Genomic DNA, 26,461 nt, shown 5'->3' with positions numbered 1-26,461 from the left:
GTCCCTGATTTTCATCACTTAGAATATTTAGTGACAATCCTTCTGACTGAAGCAATGAAGCATGTAACCCTCATTTTTAATCTGTCAACCCTGTTCTATAACCCTGAACAAACAGTTACAAGCTAGTGCCAGGAAATAGGCAACAGTAACAGTTAAACAATGCTTGCTTTGGCTTCTGTACATTGCTTTGCTTGGCTCCCACTCCTCTCCATGCCAACCAGGATGCAGTTTTGCCTTTATATTCTCCCTGTGAAGACTGTTCAGGGCTGTGAATTTGTTTAGGACAGGAGTCCTCTTACAGTCCCCAGCTAATAAACTCCAGTCAATTCGGTCTCTGTGTGAATTAGTCTTGTGAAAACTGGGTATAGCATGACCTTCAAAGTTTCTATTGAGAAATTGGTAAGAAAATTCAAACCTCTGGAGAATTTTTGTGAGTTTATTTGAGCCAAACTGCCAAGAAGCAGAATCTCAAGGGAGTGAGATAATGCTCCAGAGAATGGCAGTTTTGCACTTTGCTTTATAGATTACAATCAAAGGAGGAGACATAAGTGGGTTACATGAAATCCATTGGTAATAAATTAGGGAGGCAGGAGAAAGCAAAGTGGGGAAACCTCTGGGGTTGGATAAAAAGTAAAATCATAGACACACACTTCTTTTACTTAGGTGGGTGCAAGCTAGTTAACAGTCAACAATAAACATGATAACAATGATAATGAGGGCGGGTTGTGGTCTCAGCTCTGTGTGTTGAGGGCCTGGAAAAAAAGAATATTACTTTGTTTTGCAAAGGCATGTCAATCAGGTATGTTATCTCAGATGCAAAAAGACAACAGATAGGCTTAGTCAAGGTGAAAATTAACCTTTGTTAGGGAAAAATACTGCCTTAGGACATGGCTACCCACCATAAGCTGCTTTTAGTTTAAAAAAAGTTTTAATTTCAGACCATCCTTTTGTTGGGGATAGAAATAGTAATCATGCTCTGTTAACCATGATTGTTTATTCTGATTAGAGAAAGCATATTCTAACCTGGCTCAGAGTTGTACACCCCCAGGATATGGGAGTAAACTTTGGAATTTGGTCCATACTTTTTTATCATCATAGGAAGATTAACAGCCTTATTGCAACCTGATTAGCATTATACCTTGCCTACTTCCCCATACCTATAATTTCTACTTCCCCATGTAATCTTTGTTCTTCTACCCAATATAAGCTTATTGGGGAGGAGGTGAGAGACTAGATTTCTCAGAATAACCTTACTGCTCTCCCATATTGCCAGTAATATTGGAACAAATGCTCATTCAACACTCTCTGCTTGGCTCAAGTAGTGATAGCCAACTTGACCCATTGTTGTCTGTTTTCATTTTGTGGTTACTTTAGCTCTCTGAGCTTGCAAAGTCTCCATGCAGGCCTCCCTTGAGCTTGTCAGGTTTAGTATGTGGTCCCTTTTCATCCAGAAAATCAATTGACATTCATACTGCTTTTCTCTCGCTGCTTTTAAAATTCTGTCTTTATCTTAACTTTTAACAGTTTAATTATGATGTGTCTTGGTGTGGGTTTCTTTGTGTTCATCTTGTTTGGGACTCTCTGTGCTTCCTAGACTTGTGTGTCTATTTCCTTTGCCAGGTTAGGTAAGTTTTTCATCATTATTTCTTCAAATTGGTTTTTGGTTCCTTGCATTTTTCTTCTCCTTCTGCAATCCCTATGATGTAAATGTTAGTAAGCTTGATGTTGTCCCAGAAGCTCCTTAAAATATCCTCACTTTTTTAAATTCTTTTTTCTTTTTCCTGTTTTGATTGGATATTGTCTGCTAACTTTTCCAAATAACTGATTTGATCCCCTGCTTGATCTAATCTATTGCTTACCTCTAATGTATTCTTCATTTTAGTTACTGTATTCCTCATTTCTGACTGATTCTTTTTTGTTTTCTATTCCATTTTTATGCTTCCTATCTCTTTGTTGAAGTAATCACTAAAATGGTTTATTTTTTCCCTAAGTTCATTGAGTTCTACATGTGGTAGATTACTTGTCTCCACTATTTTAAGTTTCTTTTCTGGAGTTCTGTTTTGTTCTTTCATTTGGGACATGTTTCTTTACCTCCTAATTTGGCTGCCTCCCTGTATTTGTTTTTATGTATTAGGTAGAGCTGCTATAGCTCCCAGGCTTGGTAGAATGGCCTTGTGTAATAAGTGTCCTGTGGAGCCCAGTGGCACTGTCTCCCTGGTCACCTGAACTGAGTGCTCAAAAATGTGTCCCTAGTGTGAGGTGTGTGTGCCCTCTATTGTAATTGAGCCTTAATTGCTGTTTCATATCAATGGGAGGAATTGACTCTCAGGCTAATTGGTTGTGAGGACTGGCTGTGACTACAGTGGACAAGTTGTTGTACAGGTGCTGACCATATCAAGGACTCCCTTTAGCTAGACACTGGTGCTTGCTGAGTCTGCCTTTTGGAAGCATAGTTTGTGGAGGTGATTGAGTGGTGCTCTGGTATGGTCTGAAGCTGACCACTGAAGCCTCTTGGAAGGGGATCTGGTGCATGCCAAGGTGAGCCACTACCTGTGCCCTGCCCAGGGTCAGTTGATATGACCTACAAAGTGATCAGTAGATGGTTATCACTTATGCTGGGCTTCAAGGTAGCTGGGAGAGGCAAAGCTGCTAACTGAGGATGACTGCCCTAGAGCTGGAGTTGGGACTGCTTAACAAGAGGTACAGGGCATGCTGAGGCCAGACACTCCTTGTTTCGGGTTTGTGAACCTTTGAGAGATTTAGGAGAGTCCACAGCATGAACCAAGACAGGCCGTTTGTATGGAAAAGCCACTGGAAGTGGCTGGGGTGGGCCCACAAGTTTGGTGGGGCCGAGTCTCAGGAAGTCCCTTGGTCAGGGTGAATGGTGTTGTTAAGTTAATGGGGACTCAGATATGGTGTCAGCCTGTGCATGTAGGATGGGTGGGGGGACTGCTTAACAAAGGAACAATGGCGTCTGTCAGCACTTCCGTCTGGGAGAAAGGTGCTCCTGAGCCTTTGCCCTGAAGCCAGACAATTCAGTTCCTTCCCGTATGTCCCTAGCACCTTTCAAGCTGTTGCCCTAGTAATGGAGCTAAGAGTGAGTGAGTCCATTGGTGAGTAAGTCCATGAATGGTCCCTTTAAAAGGAAAGCCTGGGACTCTAGCAACCTGTCTCACTCAGCCACTACCCCAACTGGTTTTCATAGCCAAAATTAATGGGACTTTTCTTCCTGGCACTGGGGAGGCTAATGTAGGGCTGGAAACCTTGCTCCACAGCAGGTACCTTCTCAACTAAGATATCCCATCCAATTTTTAACCACCACATGTGGGTATGAGACCACCCCATTCCACATCTCTGCCCCTCCTACCAGTCTCCATGTGACTTCTGTATATCCTTCATTATAAAACTTCTGTTTGGCTAGACTTCAGGCAGTTCTCAATGATGGTTGTTCTACAGTTTAGTTGTAATTTTGATGTGTCATGGGAGGAGGTGAGCACAGCATTTATCTACTGCTCCATCTTTACTGAATATTCCTGAATTCTTGTACAGAATTATTGGCAGCTCATCAATGCAGGTGGTTTATTTGTGATTTATTGATGGCATCCTTTCATGTGATTACTTTAAATGCAGCACTCTTTTTTAAACTTTTATTTCTCAAAACACTAATCTGCCAACATTCAAATCCAAGCTCTCCTTTCCCACCTTTAAAAAAATCCTTGCCAAACATCCAACTACAGATTCTTCTTCAATTGGTTCCTAGAGCTGCTTGGTTTCACAGGCTACATTTAAAGGTAAATTTCTTGATGCTGAGCTTAACTTCATTCTGCTTCTGAGCAATGAGTTTAACATCACCATCAGCACCTTCAACAGAAAAAGATCATTTTCATAGACTGAAAAGTTAGTGTTGGATTTATTTCTATGTGTGTCTTTTAGGAAGTGTCTCTTAGCTTCTTTGTGAAGTCCTTATTCTACTTTGGTTTAAAGGCATCCATAATATCTACACTAACCATAAGGAAACTTTCTGTGGCAGAAATAAAATCCAGGTTACATCTTTCTTTTGAGAGGTACACACCAAAGTGTGTATCCTCCAAATGGACACTTTGCTTTTCAGTTATCTTGCCCTGTGTTTTCACTTTTTTTTTTCATAAAGTAAGGTTTACAGCAGAGATGGACTTCTCTGTGATCTATGTGACACCTTCCTAAATATCTAACAATCTTTACTATATTCCAAGGGAATTTCTTCCTGAGCTTTGTCCAAGTTTCAAATAGTTAACAATACAAAATTAGCTATGGTTTAGACTTCTAGCACTAATTGTACAATGCTACATCTTCATCATTCAACCTTCTAGTCTAAGGAGATCTCAGCGCACATATTGCACATTGCCTACTTTTTCTCAATGTACGTAAAATGGTGTGAAATTTCTCAGTAGTAAAATCTTGAAGGCTTGCTTTCTAGCCACATGGATCTAAAAGGCAGCTGTTTCAATGAATTATTTACTGCAGAGTACACACATGCCACAGAAACTAGTATTCTATTTCCATGTTGCTGTTGCTCCCGAATTTGTTTCAATCTGTTTCTGAACCTGTTCTGATAAAACATTATACAACAAAATGTAGTTGTCTTGTTTCCAAAGAATATTTGCAGTTGATTCTCACTGCCCTACAGGACTCTGTGATAGACTTCTTTGTTTAGGGCATTCTCTCAAGTCTATTTCCAAGTTCTACACAGGATTCCCAGCTCCTCATTTGATGACTTTCTGTTTCAATTTTCTTGTCGTGCCCCAGAATGTTCTTGGCTTGGTTCACTTTTTCCATTTGAATTTCAGTTTTTTTGTAATTTCTCTGCAGGTAGTTATCCAGCTCCTGCACTGACAAAAAAAAAAACAAAAAAAAAAAACTTGCCAAACAGTATAATTTGGGTCTATATGTAAACCAGCTCCCATGACCTTTGAAAAAATATGGGACTTGGAGACAATAGGTTAGTTGAATGAAAATTACAAATGTCGAGTTCATATGAGGAATGGGATAGCACAGTGGTCTAGAGCCAGTCCATCTTGCTATATGTCCTCATTCCACCATTTATCAGCTATTAAATAGTTGCTATTTGAGACCTTGTAAAAATACCTTAACCTCTCTGTTTCTGTTTCTTCATCTGTAAAATGGGCAATAATAGCACCTATCTATTAGGATGGCAGTAAGGATTAAATTTAAAAAATACATGTTGGTAATTGCCTACCTTCCTTAAATGTTCACTATTTTTATTGTTCAGTCTAATGCAAAGGGGATTATGAAGGGAATGTTTACTTTCAAGAACTGCGTACATGTCAGTTTGATCATAGAGCCCAGCAGATAACCTGTATCCTTTCCACCTCCTCACTAGTTGTATGTTAAAGTGTCCCAACTCAGTCTTTCTGCACACACCAACACATTGTTTAGTGTTAAATCTCTTTTGAAGGCCAAGTTACAGTTGACATGCTTTCTGGGTGAATGATACTTCATGAATCGAACAGCTGTGTTGAGACACAAAGGAACTTGATAAGTACCTCTCTTCCTTACAGAGGTTCTGAACTAAAGGAGAAATAAAACTACATAGTAAGGCGTGTATGTGTGTGTGTATCAATATCACCTTTATTCTAATAAAAATGATATTGAAGAAGACAGCTTATATCTTCAAGGAAGTGGGTTTCCTTAAATCCCCAAAACATACAAACTTCCTCTCTCAGATTGTAACCATAGATCTCCCCAACCTTTACTGCTAAACTGACCACATAGGTGGGGCAAATGCATTCTGTGGGCAGACTGCTCTCATGAGAAAGGGAAAAGGAAGAAATTTTAATGTACATGCCTGCTTTCTCCTTTTCAAAACTCCAAGAGATTGTCACTTCTCCTCTAGAGAACTTGTGTGAGGAGATAGAGGCAGGCTAAGACTGAAATGCTAGTGACACTGCATCTATAGAAAGAAAAAACCAGGAGCAGAAAGAAACATTTCTTCCCAAATAGCCTGGAAGCTCTGACAGCATAAAGCTAGTCAATAGTCACATTAGAGGAGAGACCAATGTGCAAGTTCACAATTCTATTATCAGAGCCTTGTTTTCCTGTTTTCTGCCCTGTATTAAGAGAGAAAAAGAAAGAAGAAAGAAGAAGAAAGAAAGGAAGAGAGAGAGAGAGAGAGAGAGAGAGAGAGAGAGAGAGAGAAGAAAGAAAGAAGAAGAAAGAAAGAAAGAAGAAAGAAAGAAAGAAGAAAGAGAGAGAGAGAGAGAGAGAGAGAGAGAGAGAGAGAGAGAGAGAGAGAGAGAGAGAGAGAGAGAGAGAAAGGAAAGAAAGAAAGAAAGAAAGAAAGAAAGAAAGAAAGAAAGAAAGAAAGAAAGAAAGAAAGAAAGAAAGAAAGAAAGAAAAAGAAGAAAGAAAGAAAGAGAAAGAGAAAAAATTACCAAAACAAACCACATTTGAGTCTCATATAACTCAATTTCTTCAATTTGGTATGTCAATATTATATTCCCTACACTCCAGGAAGCCCTGCAAAACTAAAATATACAGCCAGTACTACAAGGTGTTTTTTGGTGCCACAGATATGCACTAAATGATGGTAGGGATTAACATCACCTACATCTACATTTCTTTTCTCAGTCCAGTCTTGCAAAATATGAGATGACACCTGACAATGATCACAGACAATGTCAAACAGTACTTTTTGACATGCCATTAAGCACATTGACCCTAGATTTGTTATGGGGAAAAACATGGTGGGCTGAGAATGTTGTCTTAATTATGAATTTTTGGGTTTTGTTTTAGTTGTTTCTTAAGAAAAGGTCACAGTATTTAATGGTTAAACTTATTTTCTTTTTGTCTTTCTTTAAACAACTCCTCTGCTTTGTCCAGGGTTGTGGCAGAGGATTTCAGAGATTATCCTTTTCTGCACCACATTCAAGTAAACACATCAACCTTTTAACCAAGCTGTTCTTTTTTCCTCTCCTTCTCAACCAGTCTTTTCACTCCATCTTATGGGTGTTGTGCTAAATTTCAGAATAAGCCCAAGTAGAAAATAAAAGATAAATTATTCCCTTTAACTTTTAGAGGTACCATCTTCTGATGCAAACGCTGGAACCTTAGCAACCCAAGGTCTGAAAATCCAGGTAAGACAGGGAGATAAGACAGGGAGACCCATCTGGTTCACAAGGGCATCACTGGAAAAAGAGACATTTTGGAAAGTATTTTGAACTCTGAGGTGGAATCACTGAAATAAAGACAAGGTTTTTTAAAAATGTTTTTTAAATAACTCAGTGTAATGTTAAGAAACACCATGGGTATATTAGTAACATATAATCTTTATGCTGCCTACCCTTTCTCTCACACTCCCAAATTAAAGCATTCCTTCAAAGAATTGCCAACAGAATACAAAATGTTATTACCACGTCCAGGTAATCAACAATTTTTCTTTAAATAGGCTGTTTTGTCTCTCTGCAGTGCTGGTTTTCTTTCTCACTGAGAGATAATAGTCACATGTTAGGCAAACAAAGTGAACTTTCATGCCTGTTTCCAGAGAGTTTGAGGATTCTGAACAGCATGATAGTACAAAATCATCATTATTAAACACATTGACAATGCAAAACAGTACCACAAATTATATAAAAATGTGTTTCTTTTCATTTATGCTAAAACATTTAGCAATTGCAGGATATAACCATCTATTTCCCCAGGGCCTACTTATCAATTTCTAAATATTACAGTTTGCCAAAAATCAAAAATTAGCTCAAAGTTTGTCCCATTTAGCTACCAAATGAAATACACTATATTTAAAACATCTATAATTTTTTAAAAAATTTTGGATGTGGGCAGGGACAGGTACAAAATATGTTTCAGAATGTAAAGGATAGAACTATATTACATCAGTTTGCCAAAGACATGATAGTGTCATCACCCTGAAGAGACACGCTGCCTGGAATGATTGGCAGCACACCTATTAGTGTTGCCAGATAAAGTCCAGGAGGCTAATTAAGTTTGAATTTCAAATAAGCAACAAATAATTCTATTACTATAAGCAAGTTTAAAATATTGCATGGGCAGTACTTACAAACACAAATATTATTGTTTGTCTAAAATTCAAATTTAACTGGATATCCAGCATTTTTATATGCTAAGGATAGTAACTCTACACCTTGACTTCCTACCAACCATTAAGCTGTTTCTTGAGCAACATAAGGGCAAAAATGGTAGCATTAACACTGGCCAAGTTTTGTTTTATATTTCATCACTAGTTCAGAGGAAAATTTTGTGAAAGAGAAGGCAAACCCACCATTATACTTCCTTAAAAACAAGAATGTATCTCAAGCAATTGAGTTTTTTTTATTAAAAGCTAATATCTATAAGATTGTTACTATATGCCAGGCAATGTTCCAAACTGCTCTACATATGTCTTTATGAAATTGACACCATTATTATCACTGTATCACTAATCAGGAAGGTCAGGCAAAAAAAAATTAAGGCATTTTACCCAAAGCAAGTGATAGTGGAGCCAAGCATAGAGCCCAGGTATTTTGAGTCTGGAGCTAGCACTTTAAACAACTAAGCCACATGCTTCCTTAATTAGTTTTGAGTCCTTAACTATGAATTTAGATAATTATTTTGAACTCAATGATATTTCTTCAAATACTTAGTAACATATCTTAATTCTTTTTAAAAACTGTATAAATCATTTTTCAATACTTCCTTAAATATTTCTTGAATTTACTTTCTTCTTGACCACACTCTCTTAACCAAATGACTTCCAGAAATTAACTGCCTGCCCTATGTCTTAAAAATTATTTATTTCAAGCATATAAAGTGATCCTAGTTTTGGGTTCTCAGATTTGAAAAAGAGGTTCACGCTCTATCTAATGAGATATATATGATTATATAAAATTCAACCACAGCAAATTTCTTCTAATTTCACTTTCATTAAAATGAAGAATTAATCCAACAGCTTTTTAGTAGGGTTTCCCAAACCTTACCCACCCTCCTCCTATATTTATTGAGAGCAAAACAGGAGCTGAGATCTGGGAGTGCCCCCACCCTGATTCTTCACAATGACAGCCAAGGCTTTGTTGCTAATGACCTTCCCTTTCAGGCAAGATTCCTAGGATTTGGTACTGTCTGGCATAAATTGATTATTCATCAGTGCATCAAATGTTTGATGAAAGATTATACTTTATATAGTATATGGACTGATAATTTTTTAAAAAAGGAAACAGTCTGTGATCTCAGGCAGCTTGTAATCTAATGATAACACCTAGAACTGCTTATAGTGACTTATTCCTCTTTATCTGGTTTTGTTCTATCTGCTTAAAGTATCTTGCTTTATTCATGCTGGATCTCAGATGGCAGGTGGGATAGATCTTTTAAGATCTTCCAATGCCTTTGAACACCAGCTCTATACATTACTCTAGCACAAGAGCCAATGTGTGAAGTGTAGTCAGAGATGGTTGATGGCTCACTCTTGCCTGAGTCACTGGTCATTATTCCACTGCCTTCTGCCAAGTGAAAGGGATCTTAGTGTCGCCAGCACTGTCGACCCATTTTCCAGGCAACTTCAACTGGACAAAATGCATGACAGCAGTGATCATGTTTTAATTTAAATAATGTCAGTCTTACACAACCTTATAAGTTTATAATTTTTGTGTGTGTGTGCGGTTTACATTTTATTTTAATTTTTAAAATTAAAGTTTACTTCCAATATTATTTTTTATTTGTTTCAGGTGTGTAGCATAGTGGTTAAACAGTCATATGCTTTACAAAGTGATTACCCCAATATTCCCAGTACCCACCTGGCACCATAGATAGTTTTTACAATATTATTGGCTATATTCTCTATGCTGTACTTTACATCTCTGTGACTATTTTGTAACTGCCAATTTGTATTTTTTTTAAAAATTGATTTTAGAGAGAGAGGTAGGGAGGGAGAGAGAGAAATAGAGACATCAATTTGTTATTCCACTTACTTATGCACCCATTGGTTGATTCTTGTATGTGCCCTGACCAGAGATCAAACTCACAACCTTGGCATATCAGTATGATGCTCTAACCAACTGAGCTACCCAGCCAGGGCACCAATTTGTACTTCTTAATCCCTTCACCTCTTCTACCCAGTGATGGTACCTGCCTTTTCCCTTATTTCATCTGCCACCTTAACCACTTGTTTATGAGTTGACTTAGGTTTCCTTTTAGTTCCTTTCCCAATGTCTTGTTTTCAAATAGGCCACAATAGACTAATTATTTAAATTAAAATAATCTTTTAATTTAAATAAAATTAACTTTGTTTTCTCAATTTTTCCTGTCTTATGTGAGACTCACTTAAACTCTTCTTCATATAGATCACAAAATCTAGTGTTAGCTGCAGGTTCTTCTACTGTGATTCTTCTGATACACCTTATTCAATGTCCTTCACTCTCTTCAGATTCCCTCACTCGCTCACCAGGTTATTATCAAGTATTTCCCAATATCAGAGTAACTTGTGGTGTTGTCACTTCTTATAAATTTCCATTGTCTCCTCCATTGAGAAATGTTGCTTCTGCTGATCACAGCTACCTCACCAAGCATTGAGCTCGCTATAAGTGATTGCAGAATTCTCTGCCAAAGCTGCCAATGCCCTAGAACCTTTGATGGGCACCAGAACTGTGCAATATTCTCAGAATATGAGAGAATGCTTCTTTTTACCATTTACATCACATTCTATTAGAGGAAGTCATACCCAAGTAGACTATGGTAAAAATAGGGTTGTAGCATTTGCTTATAATCTCATCCCTTTAGGCCCAGAAATGAGTCCCAGGGTTGCTGGGTTCACTTCTTCTGGAAACTGAGGGCTATTATTGGGCCAAACTTATTGACCTGAATTTCCCTTCTTAGGTTGTATTATTTTCCAAGCAGAAAACCTCACACCTTCATGGTAGGACCTTTTGAAAGTCTCCCAGACAGGTAGAATCTTAAATCTATGGTTTGAGCTGCAACTTTGATATCTTTCTGAGTTCTTTTCTATTCCAGAGAGTGTTCTAGCTAGTTATGAAGCCATTTAATCTTAAACAATACAAAATAGAGTAGTATGCTTTGAGATCACAGGAATTTCTAGACTACTACAATGCCCTGCTAATATAAATTGGACTACATAAAAATTTAAAACTTCTTTACAGAAAAAAATAAGTAAAAAGGAAAATGACATGCAGGTTCACACGGTGGACTACTTTTTTCCTTAATATGCAGATAGTGCTTATAAATCAGTAAAAAAAAAAAAAAAGATGAACAGTACAACAGAAAAAATGAGCAATGTGAACAGAGAATACACAAGAAAAGCAATACAATAGCCAAGCAATTTATGAGATGCTTATCTCACCCATAATCAATAAGATGCTCTTTTCCACCTAGTAGTTTGGAAAAGATTTAAAAGAGTAATAATATCTAGCGCAGGTAAAGTAGAAAGAAATAAGCACGTTAATACACTGTTGTAAGAAGAACAAATTATTTACAATGACTTGGAGAGCACCTTGATGATACTAATAAAAATAATTTAAATACCATTTGCATACCATTTGACCCAGGAAATGCAGGAATTTAACCAACAGACATACTGTACTTGCAAATATTTAGGACATCCATTCAATAGGATAATTGCCCTTAGAAAAATAAGATCCATCTTTGTGTATTTATATAGAAAATGTTTCTGTTAACAAAGCAATTTCCTGAAACTTATGTATGGAATAATATTGTTAGTATAAAATAAAATGAGTTAGGTAGATAGTGAATGGATTGACAGATGACTGACAGGCCAATAGTGGATGAGTCTGGGAAATGGGAACAAGGGTGTTGTTGGAGTAGGAGTGTGGGCAGTAGTGGAAGAATTAAACTTTTTGCTTTATTCCCTTTGCACTATCTAAATTGTTTTAACAATGAATATATATTATATTTGTAAATAAAAATATTACTTTTATTAAAAATAGAAAATAAAAAAGGAAAAATAGGCCCAGCTTAAATCACTTCTTAAAGTAGCAGGGTAACCATAAAAGTGTCCCTGTTAAGGAAGAGGTCCTGAACCATTTCACCTTCTCCACAGTTGTATGTGTGTCTTATTCTCTGACTTTTCTGCTTCCAACCTCACTGCTCTCTCTAGCATATGGTCTCAGTCTTTCTTGAAATGACACATATTTAACTTTCTCCTGGTCATAGTCACAGTTGTGTCATATATTACTTCCATCTTTCATCTCATTAACACAATCACAGGTGACTATAGCTATTGACTTTTCAGCCTGGTGCCACTCCAGGGTTCACCAACTAGACCCATGCCAGGCAAGGTTTCAAGGGTATGCTAATGAATTGGAAGAGTAGCTATCATAGTATTTAGAACACCAAATAAAGTAAAATAACCTCTCAGACTGGGGACCCAAATAATTTAGTAACACAGCCTTCACACATGTAAAATAGCATATCATTCATTTCTTTGTATAACAGAGAAGAATAGAGAGGCAGTGACAAGTAAACAAAAGTCATTCAACAGTCATTCTTTAAATTATCTTTGCTTTTTTATCTCAAGTGTTACACATAGCATTGTAGAAAATAGAATATTCCAATTGCTTTTTCCCATTTTGGTATATACAAATAATATTATGTGCTGGTTGTACAAAATATTTGTTCACATCTATCTACATTTCTCTCTCTTATTTATTTTTCTATGTGAATAAATGTGCAGCCATATTATTATTTTAACCACTACTTAATAGTTCCATTATTTGGTGCATTCATTCATTCAGTAAATATTCAGGAGCCTGTTCTGGGCTCTGGGTATATAATCATAAGTGAAAATATCCCTGCTCTCATGAGTTTATATTCTAGTGGGAGAATAGCAGATTAATCTAATATATCTAATAAATGCAAGTAGGGACAAGCACAATGAATAAAAAGAAAGCAAGTTGAGGTCATCTTGTACAGCAGGGCTGGGTCACAGAGGTACTAGGTTTGCAATCAGGGAAAGTGACCTTAGAGTATAGGTTTGAGTGAAGTAGGAATGAGCTTCCTGGACACAGAAAGGGAGAGTTCCAGGCAAAGAAACCAGCAAAGGGAAAAGACCTTAAATCTGGCATAATCTTCTCCTGTTCAATATTTAATTCATTTCAAAATTTTAAAGTTTATATAAAGATGCTCCTAGATTTTTCTCTAGTATTTGGAGAAGAGGACCTAATTTTTTGCACTTAAGCCTTTGATTCAAATCAATACATTTGGAGATTTTCCTAAAATTTCTCAAGCAGCTTCTGGCCTCAGTGTTCCCCATACATTTCACTAAATTGCCCCAAGCCCATCACAATAGCAGCCAGCTTTGGTTCACACCTTGGCCTCTCCTGGACACCTCTAAGCCCAGCACCAGTATCAGCCATCTGAAGATTGCTTTATAGCTAATGTCAGATGGCCTAGAGCAGAACACAGGCAGCAGCTGACTTTGGCCTGCATTTCCCAGGAGGGCCCAGAGTTAGTGAACCCAGTGGGCAGCTTCAGACCATGTTAAAGCAATACCATCCACCACTTCCACAAGTGACATATTCAACGGGTGGACTGAGCAAGCACCAGAGCCCCTCTAAAGTAAGTCCTGCTCTGTGTGGCCAATACACAGCTGATTCTCCACAGTGGTTGGTGGTCATTGATTGGCGGTCACATCCAGTCCTTGAAGCTGATCCCCCTGGGTTAAATCCCTCCCACTGATGTGCCAACAGCAATCAAGGCTCAACTACAAGAGGAGAGTGTACACAGGCACAGGTGGGGGTACACCTCAAGTACCCCTATTGGGTGATCAAGGAGGTTGTGCCACTGGATGTTACAGAGCACCTATTATATTAGGCCAACAAACACAGGGAGGCTGCCAAAATGAGAAAACAAAGAAACATGTCCCAAATGAAAGAAAAGAACTCCAGAAAAAGAACTAAACAAAATGGAAACAAGTAATCTACTAGATGCAGAGTTCAAAACACTGGTTATAATGATGATCAATGAACTAAGTGAGAACATCAAGAGCATAAAAAAGGCCCCATCAGAAATGAGGATACTCTAACTGAAATAAAGAATAATTTATAGGAAATCAACAGTAGAGTAGATGAAGCCAAGAATCAAATCAGTGATTTGAAATATAAGGAAGCAAAAAGTATCCAATCAGAACTAAAGGAAAAAAAAAAATGAGCATAGTGTAAGGAGCCTCTGAGACAACTTCAAGTGTTCAAGTGTTCCAACATTTACATTATGGGGTTGCTGGAAGGAGAAGAGAGAAAGTAATTGAAAACCTATTTGAAAAAAGTGACAGAAAACTTTCCTAACTAGTTGAAGGAAATAAATATCCAAGCCAAAGAAGTGTAGAGAGTCCCAAACAAGATGAACCCAAAGAGGCCCACACTAAGATACATCAGAATTAAAATGCAAAAGGATAGAGACAAAGAGAGAATCTTAAAAGCAGCAAGAGGAAATCAGCTACTTATAAAGGAGTTCCTGTAAGACTGTCAGCTGACTTCTCAAAAGAAACTTTGCAGGTCAGAAGGGATTGGCAAGAAATATTGGCAAGAAATACTTAAAGTGATGAAAAGCAAGGACCTACAACCATAATTACTCTATCCAGCAAAGCTATCATTTAGAATAGAAGGACATATAAAGAGCTCCCAGACAAGAAAAAGCTAAAGGAATTTTGTCACCACCAAACCATTGTTATATGAAACGTTAAAGGATCTTTTTGAAGAAGAAGAAAAAAAAGATAAAAAATATGAACAATAAAATGGCAATAAATACTATCAACAATTGAATCCTAAAATAAGTAAATAAACAAGCAGAACAGAAACAGATTAATAGATACAGAGAACATTTTGACGGTTGCCAGATGGGAGGGGGTTGAGGGGATGAGTATAAAAGGTGAAGGGATTAAGAAGTACAAATTGGTTCTTACAGAATAGTCATGGAAATATAAGTTACAGCATAGGGAATATAGTGAATAAAATTCTAATCACTATATGTGGTGTCAAATGGGTACAAGATTTATGGGGATGACCACTTAGTTAGTTATGTAATGTAATGTCTAATCACTGGGATGTACATGTGAGACTAATATAATAATGTATGTCAACTCTAATTGAAAAACAAAAATGATTAAAAAATAAAAATTAAAAAATTCATTAAAAATTTTTAAAAATTTAAAAAGAAAAGAGATTTTTAGCAGCTACAATTAGAAGCACTGATGCATGGCTGGAGGCATGTCCTCCTTCTTAGCCCACACACTCAATGAACAGGACTCATCTTTTTCCCAGACAAGAAAAGTTTAAAAGAATTCATCAACACCAAAACAATGTTATTTGATTGCTTTTTATGACCAAATACTATTCCATTGTATATATTTCACATATAATATCAAAAACATTGTTTTGATATTACTCAATTCAATTACACCCATGATGTAAGAACACCCTACTAAAAAAAACCCAATACATTTATTGTGAGATAGGAATCTTAACACTCTTGAATGATTAGAAATATCAGTGCATATGCCCCATTATTTAGCTAGGATAATTTCCTAGATGCAGAAAGAATAGATTAAAACATTGAATTTATAAAGACTTTCTGATGTATATCTCCAAAATTGTCCACCAAAACTATTTTAATAATTTGAAGTGTTTGAAAATATACATCTCACCACATCTTTGACTACCTGAGAAATTAGCAATATTTCATCTTCTGTCATCTGGTAGGAGAAAAAGAGTATCTCAGATTTTTCTATTGCACAGTCTTTTAAAATTGTTTTATGTATAAAGTGATCTATTTGGTTATGTTTTTAATTTATCTTTTCATGTTACTCTACTCATTCCTAATCAACAAACAACAAGTGCTAACAAGGATGTGAAAAAAGGGAAACCTCCTGCATTATTGGTGAGAATGCAAATTGGTGTAGCCCATATGGAAAACAATATGGAGGTCCCTCATAAAATTAAAACTAGAAGCAATTACATTTCTGGGTATTTATCTGAAGAAAACCCAAACACTAATTTGAAAAGATATATGAATCCCTATATCCATCACAGCATTATTTACAATAGCCAAGATATGGAAACAACCCAAGTGCCTATCAGTAGGTGAGTGAATTAAAAGGCTATGAAAATATATACAATGGAATAGTATTTGGTCATAAAAATGAAATGTTACAGTTGCAACATGTATGGACCTAGGGGGTATTATGCTAAGTGAAATAAGTCAGACAGAGGAAGACATATAACATATGATTTCACTTATATGTAGAACCTAAAGAACAAAATAAATGAATGAACAAAACAGAAAGAGAAAAGGAAGATTAAAATGTTGTACCAGAAACTACCTCTGAAGGTTATACGTTCCAAGTTCAGGATGGCACTCTTAGGACCATTAACTTTTAGGTTGTACATCTGAGGCATAAACTTTGTTGTGTACAATGTTTGGTATAAATATGTCTTACTTTCTCTACTAAGAACTCCTTTTAAATGTAAATGTGGTTTGTTATTGTAGCACTTTTTACAGCAAATCTATACTTGAACGGTTCCAAACTGTGCATACTGTATGAAGCTTTTCCTCTCAATAGGTTTCTTATTTCTATGTGGAATTTTATATTTTGCAGTGTCCTGTAAAGAAAGATTAAATTCCACCAAAGCCAAAACAAACAAAAACAAAACCAGAAACAGACTGATAGGTACAGAGAACAAACTGGAACTGGTGGTTGCCAGATTGGGTGTGTGTGTGTGTGTGTGAAAAATGTGAATGGATTAAGCGTACAAATTGGAAGTTAGAAAATAATCATGAGGATGTAAAATCAAGCATAGGGAATATAGTCAATAATACTGTAATAACTATGTATTGTGTCAAATGGGTACTAGACAACAGGGGGATCACTTTATATGTTATATAAACTACTGTGCTGTACATCTGAAACTAATATAATATTGAATGTCAACTGTAATTGAAAAAACATTTTTAAAATGTTAATATTTGCATCTTCTCTTCTACTCATATTTACACTATTTGTTTATAATTAATTTTATTCTCTAAGAGTTTCCATATTCTTTATTATTTCTCTGATATTGTGACTCCTTGATTTTTATTTTATTTTATTTCAAATTGTTTCTGTTTATTAAAATAAATATTTAATTTTTTCACCAGATAGAGTGTGTGTAAGGACTAACATAGTCCTTATAGAGCTGGGACTATATTTTCATTGTCTTCATAAATGAACAGCTACCTGGTTTGGCATACAGTTGACAGAGGTAGGTCACAAAAATACCCCTCAAACACTTTAGGTATTGCTTCATTTCTTTCTTTTCTTTTCTTTTTCTTTTTTTTTTTTTTTGGTGTTTAATATTTCAAGACTGAGGCCACTTTGAATTTTCTCTGTTTAATGGCTTTTTTTCCTCTATCAAAATTCCAAACTGTATTTTTATCCATTTTCATTATCTTTGCTTGTTACAGATTGAGCTCTTTGACCTATTGGTTCAGGACTTTCTTCAGTTCAGAATTGTTCTTTGTTATATCTCTGAATGCCATCATCAATTCAATTCATTCTGTTGTTTCCAGAAAAAGAAATTATTTGTGTTAGGCTGTCATGGAATGTCCTTCATATCTGTTGTCTTGTCTTCAATCATTTTCATCTATTTTTTTCCTATTCATTCATTGCTTTAAGAGAGAGTCTCACAATCTTGGTATCCACTACATTGATTCAATTTTCAACAAAATCCACTTTACTCTTTATAGCATCTAACATTTTTTAAATTTATCTTTATTGTTGAAAGTATAAAGATGTCCCCTTTTTAATACTGCTAATATTACTGCATGTTTTAAATGTTCTTGAGTCCTTTCTTCAGCACTACCAGATCCTTGGTAAATCTGTGTGTGTGTTTTAATCTCTTTTTGTTTTTCAGAGTCCCTATAGTCTTTCATTTACATGAGAGCACAAAGCAGATTCTTTCTAAATTTTACTTTCTTGCTTGTAGTAAACTTTTCAAAACAGGTTCTTGTTCTCTCTCTTTAACTTACCATGATTATTTCATTATTCTATGATACAAAATCTTTTTGTTAATTTCATTTTTCCACTTTTATTTTATTTGTAATAGATGCAGTATTTTCTATATCTGATATTTGTTTTAAAATAGTATTAAAATAGTATTGGTGAAACCTTCACAATTTATCTAAGTGTGTTTGAATTTCTCTTAGATATAGAATCTTTGGAAAAAAATCTCATTTTTCAAATTTTCATTTTCATCCTTTAATATCTGACCTTATTTACAAATAGTATGACTATATCGTCCTGTAGATTTCTCAAAATTTATAGAGGTGTGTTTAGAATTTTTACCTTAGATATTAATCTAGTGTTAAATAATCTACTTTTGAATAACTTCAAATATTCAGGAGCCTAAAGACAGCAGAAAGTGAGTTAGGTCATGGAATGTCCTTATAAAGGAGTGCATTTTCTACATGTTTTTCCTGTTTAACTGTTTATTTGTACATCTATATCTGATTTTCTATTTGGTCTGGTCCCTATTTCAGATATATGGACTAAGTACATCTAGCCTTTTTTTCTGGTGCTTCTGTCTGTTGAGTTGGAGAGTAGTATTACTGAATTTCCAAGGGAAGCATCCTACTGCTTCCACACTTTCTGTTTACATAGCAGAAAGTTGCTTTTTAGTATCTGTGCTAACACCCTTGAAATCTATCTGTGAAGCTAAAATAGTCTTAAAACAAAATGGTCCTTGGTTTCCCATGGCACTCCTCATCTCTGTCCCTGAACCCTCAAAACTAGAAATGTTGCGATGTTCTTCCAAAACTCTCTTTATCTACTTTCTAGAATTCTGCACCATTTTATTGGGAAAGAGTTATAAACTGGCCCTTTATGACTGCTTTAAATAGTACCAGGCAGACTACATAGCAACGATTTCTCAGGGATTCTGGCATGTTGATGGCACCATTTCCTAGTTTCAGCCCTGATGGAAGTTTCTCCTGTCTATTTGTGTTTGTTGTTAGTTATCACAGGCACTTTCTATGCACTTGTTCCTATATTGATAATTCTTTCTGAAACTCACCACCTCTTTTGAGTACACATTATGCATCAATCATATTGCTAGGTAATCAAAAACAAAGAAAGAATTTATACCTGTCCTCAGGTAGCTTATTTTTCACGTGACCAGAATAATATCTGAATCATTCTGTGTATAAACTTAGCCACCTACCAGACTTGGTCTTTCACTTGGTTGCCTGAAATCAATCAGAAACACATGTGACTAGAGCATTTTCCAGAATGAGAGAGAAAAGTAGACCAACTTGTTCTTTTGAAAGAAGGTAGAGAGAACATAGAAGGCAGAGAGTTTCTTTGCCAGTGATATCACTATGTCTGAAAGGCAGAACTAAGAAACAAGATTTAAAAAGAGAATTCACCGAGAGATGGAAAGAGTGGTGAGGAAAAAAAGGAATAATAACATAAAGACCCAAGAGTCATCTGAAGTTTGAAACCTTTGATCTAAACACTGAGAACTTCCAGATTAACTTTCTTGAAAATTTGTAACTATGTTAGGAAGCCCAAGTTTCAGGCTTTACTGAAACTGTTTTCAACTAAGACATGAAAATTGATGATTCTTATGAAAAATAATAGTCTTAGGAAACAATGAGAATGGGTGCAGTATTTCAGGCACAAGTTATAGAGTGCTTTTACTACTAATGAAGAATATTTGATTTTGTTTTCTTAGGTTTAATTTTTTCCTAACTCCTAAGGAAGACTTAAAGAATGAAATTAGCTAAGACCTTCAAGAACTTTCATTTATCATTACATGAAAATTATTTTTAGAAGTGATTCTATAGAGAGCAATACGTATCTTTTAAATATGAAAAATAATTTTTTTATTGCCTCTTAATTATTGCTGTTATTTAATTGTGGAAGAAGTACAGAACAAGTAAAGACAAAGACAACCATTACCATGAAAGGCCTACATTCTCAAAGTTTTTCCACATCAGGTAGTCTAGTTGAGAAAGGAGAAAGCAAAAGAAATTAATATCTCAGAGGTGTGATGCCATTGAGCATAGTTTTTCTTTTTTGTTTCATGTCTAAATTGCTAATGAAAGTTTCTTTTTGATTTATTGTTTTGTTTTGTTTTATTGCATGTTTTATAATTTTTATTGGACTCATCATTATTAATTTTACCTTTTAGGTATTAGATATTTTTTATATCCTTATAAATATTCTTGAACTTTGTTCTATGATTTAATTAATGAAATCGTTTGATCCTTTTGAATAGTTTTTAATATTGACTTAGGTAAAACCAGAACACTGTTTAGTTTATGAATCATCATTCTCCATTGCTGAAGGAAGACTCTTCTGGTTACTCTGGCCTTCATGTCCCATGAAGTATGGGATTTTCCAGTCTGGCTAATGGAAATAGACATGATTTCTCATCCCATGTGAGCTCTAGAAATTGTCACTTTTCATTCTTTTTTTGTAGTTTTCTAATATGTTTGCACTGATAATGTCTCTGCTAAATACTCAAGGAGGATCCTCTGTAGACCTTTGAATTCCCTCTCTGAGGCAGCTCTTTTCTTTCCTATACTCTACCCTATAAACTCTAATGATCAGTTCTCCCCTGACTCTCAGCCCATTCTAATTCAACTCATGGAGTCTTTCTGGATTCTTTCTCCTTGCACCATGGGCAGGAGGCTCTCTTATTGCAGTATTTGGGGCAGTCATGGAGTGCCCTTTGCTTCTTTCCCACCTGCTGGAGATCACATTTTTCCTGATGTTATTAGAGATAACATTCATTGACTGATGTTCAATGTCTTCAGAACTGTTGCTTCAACATAGACAGATTCATAGAGAACAGGCTGACACCTGTCTAGTAGGAGGGAAGTTTGGGAATATAGGGGTGGGGGGTGGGGATTGAGCAAAAACAAAAAAAACCTCATGGACACAGACAATAGCGTGCTGATTAAGGAGCGGGCAGAGAGGGGGCAGGGGAGAGGAGTATAGGGGGGATAAATGGACAGAGACTTTATTTGGGGTGATGAACACATAATATAGTGTACAGATGATGTTTTGTGGAATTGTGTACCTGAAACCTGTATAATTTTGTTAACCAGTGTCACCTCAGTAAATTCAATAAATAGGGGGGAAAAAAGAAAAAAAAGTTGTTTCAAGTATTTTTTATTGAATTTATTGGGGTTACATTGGTTAATAAAATTACATAGGCTTAAAGTGCACAATTCTATAATATATAATCTGTATATTGTATTGTGTGCTCACCACCCAAAGTCAAGTCTCCTTCCATTATCATTTATCCACCTTTAACACTCTTCCATTTCCCCCACCTCCCTTTCCCTCTGGATATCACCATACCATTGTCTGTGACTATGAGTTTTCTGTTTGCCTGTTTGTTTTTTGCTTAATCCCTTCACCCATGTATGTTCACCTAAGCTTTTAGTTGTTTCAGATAGATTGGAAATCTGGTCTGTTTTTCCAGCTTAGCCAAAAATGGTAGTCTCTAATGAAAAGTTTTTGTAACATCAACATGTGAGCCTCTCAGTAATTAATGTAGTTACTCTTCAATGCTGTTGGATGGGAGGACAGAGGCCTACAGATTTATTAGTTCCTACCAACTGTATAACAAAGAGCCTAACTGGTCAAAAGCAATTTATTGTTTTTTGAAACTCCAAGGCTAGCTGCTGACTTAATGTGAAAGACACTGGAGAGTATATAAACTATCACTCTGGTTTCACCTTATAATAGCCCCATTGTGTGCCTCATTCTGTTGATGTTGCAAACAGAAGATACTCAAGAGTTGGGAGCAGGCTAGAGGTAAGGATTTTCTTTATCTTTGTTTCTCTTTCCTTTCTATATTTTTTTCTTTTTCTTTTTCTTTCTTTTTAGACTTATCACCTCACCTCTGCTAGGAAAACCAAGGGAAGGTCTTGTACCTATATTCAGGTTCAATATGAGTGTTAGATGGGCCAGGTACAGAAACCCACAAGGGCAAAAAGCCCCAGATGCTTAGTATGGGTCAAAATTTAGAAAACAAGAACCTTGTCCCCAGGGTAACCTATTCTCCACTAACATAATGCTGGTCATGTTGTTTAGACTCCCTGTGCATTTCCTTCCTAAAGATAACATCTAGGCCTCTGTTGTATTTCAGCTCCAGGCCCAGAAAAGCAGCAAAACCAGACAGGTGGTGCCATGGCTGCCTCAGGACCAGATATATTGATTAATGACCCTCTGTCCCAACATGGACCAATCAGTGGAGACCATGACTTTGAAAGAGCACACCTGGAAAGCTGATGAATATTCTATTGAGATATTCCCCTGTGACTTCCCTGATTTCCACTTGCAAGAAAGAGATAAATACTCTCAGGAAAAAGGATAAATAATCTCAGGCAAGTGCTCCCCACCAGGGGAGCACAACAATGCCATCTCCTTCCCCTTTCTTCCCTCCAAGGGGACCCCATGAGACTTGCAGCCAGGGCAGCAATGGGCAGCAGGGCATCTCAGGCTTACCTCTGAACCTGTCTCCAAGGTGTCCTTTTCTCTCTGACTTTCAGTGAGCCAAAGCAGTCCAGCCTAGGCTCTCCTATTATTTCTTCTATGCACCTTCCTTGTTTCACCATCCTAAGTATATTTTTTCTGCCATCATGAATCCAATACCCTTTGACTCAGTGCCATGTAGCCTTTCCCTTTGGATATTCCCATTCCCCATCCCCTTTTCCTTAAATAAATTCATTTTTTCTTTATCCACCATCTGAGATGGCTATTTAGCCTTGCCGTGAGCCACTGACCTCAATCTTTCAATGAGGACCTTGTATATCCTTAAAGGACAGCATTAAAATACCAATGAAATGAAAGCTTCCCCTACCCACCAAGAAGGCAAAATTCAGAAAGAAAGAATCAGAGTTGCCTGGTCTAACCATGGTATTTGCTTCTCCAACTACCTGAAAGTCTTCTTTCAAAGCTAAGATGTTGGTAAATTTGAGTTTAAAAAGTCAGGAAAGTATGTACTTTCCTGTATGTACTTCACCCCAAATAAACAAATCACTGCCTCAATCACCAAGAGACAGTAAAACCAACCTGTGGGCAGGTCAGTACTCACCCTGGGATAATAGACCCTGTGTGGTATGGCCTTTACAGGGGTGGGGGAATAAGTTGATGAAAAACATAATGGAGAAAAATTCAGAGAAGCAGTAAAATAGCATTTACTAAGGGCCACCTATGTAGTAGGAACTGTGCTTGTTCTATTTCTAATTCTTAAACATCTAAACATAGCTCTTAAGTTCTCCACTTACAGATGAGGAAAGAGATTCAGTAAAATGCCTTGCTCCAAATAATACAGTGAGTAAATAATATAAATACATAATCAAATTGATTACTTTGATTTCAAAACTTATGCCCATGAAATGATAATACAATTCTCCCTATCTCCAAGACAGAGCTCTGCCAGCTAATGGGATAAAAATTCAGTGGGTCTCAAAAACATAATCAGACCAAAATGCTACATCCTTCCTTGTTGTCAACATTACCAAGTGGGTTACCTGCTATTCTCCATCTTTACTCAATTCTTTATCTTTCTAGGGCTGCCCTTAATAATTATTTAAAAATCATCTGAACTCCCTGGCTCCAAATATATAAGGTAAGAGGATGAGAATTGGATAGGCAACAGGCAAGGAAAAAAGAGGTACCAAAAGGCAACTGCCTCTTACCCCAGACCCCACTAGGAAGTTTCCTGGTAGAAAAACTCTGATATCGGCTTCTTGTCCATCATATTAAAATGCTTTCCTCTCCTCTAGTTTCCTTATTGTTCGCTTTCTATTAAATGTGTAACAGCCATAATCACTTAGATTGTAACTCTCTGGAATGGATATTTGTTCAATTTGCATAGGATGAACTAAGGAGAGATGTATAATAACCTCCTCTGTTTGCTACAAATTAGTAAAAGAGCCAATATATAGTTATATATATATATATATATATATATATATACACACATATATATCTCACAGAAGTGAAATCTAAAGTATTTAAACTATGCGTCACTTGTGTATTGGCCTTCTGAATTGAAATTAAGATAAATGGAATATCAAGTTATGTGATAAAGATAAGATAGTGTAAATGCTTCAAAAATGCTAATGTGTTGAACAAATGCAACATTGCTATAAGTGAGTAATAAAGGGAAAGTACTAGGAGGAAAAGAGAAAAAATATACATCCGAGAATAATATAAACAAATCATACAAATAAGAGTTGTGTTTAAAAAAATAGAACTGAAATAAGCAAATTTATTATCTTTAATAGCAATGTTTTAATTTTCCATTTATCTTTGCTTTTCCTGGTACCTATTATTTAAACCACATGCCCTTTCATATACCCACACCAATCTGAAGGCACGTGAGCATGCACAGAGGCAAATTGGTTCTTCTGTTGCTGTTGTTTCTTTTTGTTCTTTTTCCAAAGAAAATTGTCTGCCAAAATAAATGGTTAGGTTTGAAAATTATACGTTAGGATATTATTCCCGTACCCCATCCATCTTCAAACATTATGTCAACAGGCTCATTCAGCACTTTTCTGACCTGTGAGATATCTTTATCTCTCCCTAGTGCTGGAGATGAAGGCTCTGTTGCAAGATAAATCAGTGAGTTAAGTAGCAGAATATAAGATCTAGTGTGTTCAGAGGGCAAGGATAAATCCTAGCAGAACATCGACACCATCAGTCATGCACTATCTGAAGGCCAAACAATAAAAACTGTCATTTGTTTTATTTAATACTCAATGCAATGAATTAGAACACAAAATAAAGCCCTCTTTAACATGTCAGAACTATACTAATTCCACTGAACATTAATATTCTACTGATTTCAGTTGAATTGGTTGTTTTCAACTTCAGCTAAAACTCTCTTTCTTAGGGAGACTTTCAGGATCTAGAATGAAGCTTCTAGCTTTCCTCATGGTATTTTTACTTTTTCTGAAATAACTAAGGTGATGCAGTCCAGTAACTGTTCATTCATGAGAAATGTCTTTTCAAAGAACAAAAATTTGTCTTTGGAGAGAAAAGATAAATCTGTTTGAACCAGCTTGCTATATTCCATACAGAGTTTGGTTTTTATTGACAACAGTATTATGTAATATGATGTTTAAAACAGCTATAAGATAGTGAAAACCAGAAGGATCACTGATTCTATGTATATAGAAAAAGTACAACAGTATAACAAAGAACAACAGCTTTGTTAGCTTGAGAATTGCCATTTTTACCAAAGTTTTATAAAGTCAAGAAAAAGGCAATTTATTTCCTACATGTGTTCAATAAATGTTTATTGAACATCTGCTATATGCCAGGTTTTCTAATAGGAAAGCAATGAGTAAGTAAAACAAAGTCCCTACTTTCATAAAGCTCTGTAAGTGAGATAGGTAATAACAAATAAACATGTACTATAATGTCAGATAGTGATGACAGCTATGAAGAAATAATACAGGTTCAAGACATGGAAAGTAGCTTCATCAGCATAAAAAAAGATATATATGTATGATAACTAAGAACCAGACAGAAATGAAGAATACTATACTTGATATCAAGAATATGCTGGAAGAAATCAAAAGCAGGCTCAATGAAGCAGAGGATAGAATAAGTGAATTAAAAAATAAGGTAGGAAAAAAAACACTGAGTCAGAGCAAAAAAAGAAAAAACACTTAAAAAGCAAGAGGATAGCCTGGCCAGGCATGTCTCAGCAGATAAGCTTTGATCTAGGATCCAGGAGATTGCAGTTCCATTCTTGGTCAGGGCACATGCCTAGGTTTCAGGCTTGAACCCCTTTTGGGGATGAGGCAGTCAATCAATGATGACTCTCTCATCATTGATGTTTCTATCTCTCTCTCCCTTCCTCTCTCTGAAATCAATAAAGATATATTAAAATAATAAAAAGGCATGAGGATAGTTTAAGGGAATTTGGGGACAACATGAAGTAAACAACATTCACATCATGAGGGTACCAAAGGGAGAGGAAAGTCAGCAAGGAACACAGAACCTGGTGGAAGAAATAATGACAGTAAACTTTTGTAACCTAGTGAAGGAGAAAGCCACACTAGGTCCAGAAGCACAGAGGGTTCCAAACAAGACAAACCCAGAGACCCACTCCAAGACACATAATAATTAAAATGGCAAATGTTAAGGACAAAAACAGAATATTAAGGGCCGTAAGAAAGAAACAATAAGGGTGTCCCCATAAGGCTGACAGCAGATTTCTCAACACTTCAGGCAAGGAGGGAGTGGCATGCAGTTCTCAAAGTAACAAAAAGCAAAAACCTGTAACCAAGATTGCATTATCCAGCAAGGCTATCATTTAAAATTGAAGATGAATTAAAAGCTTCGCAGACAAAAGAACACTAAAGAAGTTCAATACCACCAAACCAGCATTGCAAGAAATGCTAAGACAACTACTTTAAGAAG

Source organism: Miniopterus natalensis, chromosome 2, assembly GCF_054644295.1.
Source record: "Miniopterus natalensis isolate mMinNat1 chromosome 2, mMinNat1.hap1, whole genome shotgun sequence".
NCBI lineage: Eukaryota > Metazoa > Chordata > Mammalia > Chiroptera > Miniopteridae > Miniopterus > Miniopterus natalensis.
Note: the sequence above shows the minus strand (reverse complement) of the source record.